We start from the raw sequence: 6001 nt of genomic DNA on the forward strand, positions 1-6001 counted from the left end.
TGCTGAGAGACTGGCGCTTTGTTTGATCAAAATTTTTTCTAAACCTGTGAGACACATCGAAGTGGACATGGTTCGAAAAATTAAGCTGGTCTTCAGTGAAAATTTTAACAGCTGATGAGAGATTTTGAGGTGATTCTGTCGCTTTAAGGACTTTTCACAGTGCGAGACGTCGCTCAGCGCTCTCAGGCAGCGTCATCAGCCTGTTTCAAGCTTAAAACCTCCACATTTCAGGCTCTGTTGATCCAGGACGTCGTGAGAGAACAGGGAAGTTTCAGAAGAAGTCGGTTTCAGCATTTTATCCGGCTATTCCACTGTTAAAGGAGATTTTTTTAATGAAAGACGTGCGGGCGGATTGCAGCGTCGGCTTGCAGCCGCCGCGACGCTCCGTCACAGGAAAAACACCTCTGTTGGAAGCCTTGAGGACAAGTTGGAACATCTCCAGCTGATAAACAATTTCTCATATACTCACTCCACTGAAAGCCATCAAAAGCCAACTGGATTTTAACAAATGGTTATCAACACGGAGGTGTTTTTCCTGTGCCGCCGCGCCGCGTCGGCTGCGTCCCGACGCGCGGACCCGTCCGCACGTCTTTCATTAAAAAAATCTCCTTTAACAGTGGAATATCTGGATAAAATGCTGAAACCGACTTCTTCTGAAACGTCTCTGTTCTCTCACGACGTCCTGGATCAATAGAGCCTGAAATGTGGAGGTTTTAAGCTTGAAACAGGCTGATGACGCTGCCTGAGAGCGCAGCGCGACGTCTCGCACCGTGAAAAGTCCTTAAAGCGACAGAATCACCTCAAAATCTCTCATCAGCTGTTAAAATTTTCACTGAAAACCAGCTTAATTTTTCGAACCATGTCCACTTCGATGTGTCTCACAGGTTTAGAAAAAATTTTGATCAAACAAAGCGCCAGTCTCTCAGCAACTTCTCAGACAAAGGAATTCCGACGAGGGCCTGGACGACTCCTCCCACAAGGAGTGCTCACAGGCGAATGACGTCACCGACAGGCATGGAAAAACTCACGCATGCGCATGAGGGTTCAAGCATGTCTGACGTAAAAACATATGAATGAAATCCATATAGTTTTTGAAAAAAATAAAAAGGACCTATACTTTACGGACAGCCCTCGTATTCCCGACGAGTCTGCAAAGAGGAGGATTCCAAGGAAGGTCCGCCCCACGGGGTAGAAGCTTGACCTGAACTTTGCAGAGTGAAGGGGAATAGGTGACCAACATGGGAAACACATGCACAGAAAATAAGCCCCTATTTCAGGGCGACGAAAAATACATGCACAAACGCAATCCCGAAAATCTGAAGTACATAATTAAATGAAAAAAGAAATATGGCTTTTCAGGTAAATTGGTCATGCCAGATTGTGAAGGTTTGGTGTTAAAGCTTACAGCAGCAGCAGCAAATAAAAAGGGTAACAGGAAAGTAAGAAAAGAAGGAGATAGAGAGTGTGCAAAAGTATGGCTCAGTGAAGCACGGATGAGAGTAGAGGCCATAAAGAGGAAAAAAGACGAGAAAGGAAAGTCAGAGGGGAAGTAATGTTTGTAAAACCTGAAGATAATGAGACGGCAGTGAGAGGCCGTGATGTAAATCCACCCCTGCAGCCACAAAATCAGGCTGCAGTAAGACAAGCGGCACCAACAGTGGCTCCACCACTGGTAAAGGACCCGATTTTTGACCCTAATTATCCCCAGGGGAGTTCTGAAGGTCCGTCATATGACCCAATAAGCTCACTGTATCCAAATCCATTTTTGGATAATCAGAGGGTGGAATTTTCAACTGTATTGACCCCGCCTGCAGCAACAAATTCTTTAATGCCCGAAAAATACATTTTGAGAGACAGGGCTATGATTAAGCCGCCTCTAAAATACGGTTTCAATATATCCCCAGATCACAGTTTTATTGCTCCAATGATCCAGGTCCCAAACCCAAATATAGCTCAAGGACAGCCGCCATTCCTTCATGTCTTCTGTCCATGGACACCAGAAGAGGCAGCAAAGGCCGTGTCTGGCCTGCCAGACCCACAAGCTGATGTGGAAGAATGGGTAAAAGGAATAGAAGATATTATAAAAGCGTATAGGTTGAATGGCTGTGAAGTAGGACAGGCCGTACAATTGGCTCTGGGACGAAACTGGGTCCACGTGAGAGGGACATTTACAGGACGTGCTGCAGACGGCACGGTCCTGCCATACGGGAATGAGGAAGATCCGGCAGCGGCGTTACAGGCTCAAATAACCGATCTAATGACCAGAGTTAAAAACAAGTTTAAACAGAAAGCGGACTATGGTAAACTAAATGCGTGTAAACAAAAGGCAGATGAGGATGTGGATGATTATAATCAGCGTTTAGGGACAGTTTTCCGTGCAAACAGCGGTATACCGCATAGTGATGATCAAGCGGGAGCTTATCAAAATCAGCTGAAACAAGCCCTCCTGAATGGTTTGAAGCCAGAAAATAGTGCATGGATCAGAAAGTACAATGTGACCACTGACTCGGATGATAGATTAAGTCCTGGAAATATGTACTTCTCTGTCATAGATATCAGTAATGCATTTTTCTCAGTACCTGTTCATCCAGACTCTCAATTTTGGTTTGCTTTTACATTCAAAGGGAAAAGATATACATATACAAGACTCCCTCAAGGTTTTGCTGACAGTCCGACCATTTTTACACAAGCAATAAATTGTTGCTTATCTTCATTTACTCCACCAGAAGATTCACAAATCTTGGTGTATGTAGATGACATTTTGGTGGCAGGAAAGACAAAAGACAGCTGTACAAAATGTACTATGATGCTTTTGCAACATTTGGCAGAAACAGGAAGTAAAATTAAAAAGCAAAAGTTGCAGTTTGTGCAACCACAAGTGACTTATTTAGGCCACGTCCTATCAGCTGAGGGGAAACGAATACAAGACGATCGAAAGCACGCTATTCTCAAAGCGCCTAAACCGTCAACAAAAAAGGAAATGATGACTTTCTTAGGTATCTGTAATTATTGCAGAGCCTGGATTCCATGTTATGCAGAGAAGGTGCAGAAATTGCAGGATTTAATACACTCTATACCAATGGATATGACTGACAAAATACAGTGGAATAAAGAAGCTGAAGAACAGTTTACAGCTCTTAAACAAGAACTTGTGAGTTCCACAGTATTATCTCTGCCCAATTATGCCAAGCCATTCACTCTCATGGTGGACACAAAACAGGGATTCATGTGTGCAGTCTTGCTACAACAACATGGTAATAAAAATAAACCAGTTGGCTATTATTCCAAACGTTTGGATACATTCTTATCGCCTGCTAGACAGATAGCATATACAGCAATGCTACTGTCTCAGCCACATATTACCATTGAAAGATGCAACACCTTGAATCCCGCCACGCTCCTACCTACTGAGACAGACGGTGAACCGCACAGTTGTTTGGCAGACACACAGAAACAACAATTACCTCGACCAGACTTAACAGACGAACCATTTACAGATGGACTACATTACTTTGTGGATGGCTCATGTTTCAAAGATCAGAAAGGACAGACATTAACAGGCTATGCTGTTGTTCAATTACCAAATACTGTTATTGAAGCAAACAGATTGATCATTTTAAATCAGCCCAAGCTGCAGAACTCATTGCATTAACCAGAGCTTGTATCTTGGCTAAAGGACAGAAACTGACAGTCTATACAGATAGTCAATATGCATTTTCAACAATTTGGTTCTTTGCAAAACAATGGCAACAAAGAGGTATGATAACCTCTACAGGGAAACCAGTGACACATGCAGGCTTACTCACAAATTTGCTAGAAGCAGTGACATTACCATCACACCTGGCATTATGTAAATGCGCAGCCCACACCAGAGGTACAGATTTTGTCTCCAGAGGAAACTGCCTGGCAGACAAAATAGCGAAAGAAGCAGCAGCTGGTCGATATGGCACTTCTTCTATTTACACAGCTCAGACAGACAATGAACCATTAATAGATTCTGACCTTTTATTGGATATGCAAAAACAGGCACCAGTGTAGGAACGACATTTCAGGTTGAAAAATGGGGCAACCCCAAACCCCAAAGGACTTTATTGTGTACATAACAAACCCATCCTACCCAAAAGTTTATTCAAAGCAGCCGCAATTGCGACGCATGGGTTAACACGTGTCGACAGGGGGGATGGTATATATGGTAGACCAATACTTTACTACCTATGGATTTAATTTATACTCAAAAAATTTTTGTAAAGCCTGTGTTACCTGATTGAAATACAACCCACAGGGAAATATAAGACCCCGGAGAGGGCAATTCCCAAAACCACAGTATCCTTTTCAAATTGTTCATATGAACTTTATTGAACTAAATCGATGTGGGCCTTATCAATACTGTCTAGTATTAATTGATGCCTTTTCAAAATGGGTAGAAATTGTTCCATCACAAAAAGCGGATGCTTTAACAGTAGCAAAAGCATTGTGTAAGACAATTATTCCGTATATGAATACCAGAGATATTGTACAGTGATAATGGAACACATTTTGTAAATGAAGTTGTACAAAGAGTAGCAGACACATGAAAATTAAGTAAAACATCATTGTGCTTACCACCCACAAAGTGCAGGATTAGTGGAAAGGACAAATGGCACAATAAAAACAAGACTAAGGAAATGTATGGAAGAGACAAAACGAACCTGGATTGAATGTTTGGACCTAGTAAAATTGTATATGAGAATAACACCAACACCATCAGGTTTAACACCATTTGAGATACTTTATGGACGACCATATCGTCTACCAATTTTTGACATGGATACTAAAACAGCAGATGAGGAACAAACATTAGCAGATTTTATGAAAAAGACATTAACACAGAAAGAGATAACTCAAACACATTTACTGCCGAATAATTTTGATCTCCCACAAGACGGCCTTCCAGTAGTCCAGCCAGGAGACTGGGTGTTCATCAGAGTGATTAAGAGGAAGAACTGGTCCAGTCCTCGTTGGGAAGGTCCATACCAAGTGCTGTTAACAACACCAACTGCAGTAAAGATAGCGGAGAGATCAACATGGATACATCTAAGTCACTGTAAGATACAGCGTGTGTTGGCTGCCTCCACAGTGTAAGGGGAAGTCTGGCTACAAAGGGAGTCTATTTAATTAGCAATAGATTGTCTCAACGCCAGTGAAGCAGGGAGATCCTTGCACTATTAGGTGAGGTTGGTTAACAACACTGTATCCTAGCAATCATGACTGAACTACAGCAGACCCCGGAGCGGCATGCTCAGCGCCGCCGCTGCCGGACTGTTGGTAGGGCAGCCGGTTGCGTTGTGATCTTAGTGTGTTTCGTGCTCCTCGGATTTCTGGCCTGGTGGTTGACCCAAGAATTTCAGCTCACTGTGGACCGAGCCAGAGAACAACGCAAGCAACGTCAGAAGAGATTTATTCATAATGTGAATGAGACAGATGGACACCCTCATATATACCATACTAATTTGTGGTACAGAGATGTTAATTTATTGGCTATGGAATTACGTTACTAATTGTTATGTTTGTTCGCAAATGCCTATATCCTCAACACACTCAGCTCTGACGGCTAAACCGTACCCTGCTAGGGTGACAGAATGTCTTATCATACGGATGCATAATCAAACTGTATTTCGGGGGCAACAGTTCTCAGCAAATCTGATAAGACGTAATACCACTTGTCTCAGTGCAACCACTTTTATGATAGGGACTTCAACAGAAGATGTACAAGCGTGCCCGAGTGCTGCTCCATTGACTAGACTGAAGGGAAATGCAAAAATATCATCACATGTTAAATTGTCATCACAACGGCCATTCCCGATTTGCTTTTACGGGACAGGGAATAAAACTGTAGGTAAAATTAAGAAATGTCTGTGTACCCAAACGTATCTTTTATCAAATAATTTAAGCCTAACCAAAACATATTATGTGGATGGTACTTATCTTCATCACATTGGACGGGGATGTAATTATACAGGCT

Source organism: Thalassophryne amazonica, chromosome 9, assembly GCF_902500255.1.
Source record: "Thalassophryne amazonica chromosome 9, fThaAma1.1, whole genome shotgun sequence".
Taxonomy (NCBI): domain Eukaryota; kingdom Metazoa; phylum Chordata; class Actinopteri; order Batrachoidiformes; family Batrachoididae; genus Thalassophryne; species Thalassophryne amazonica.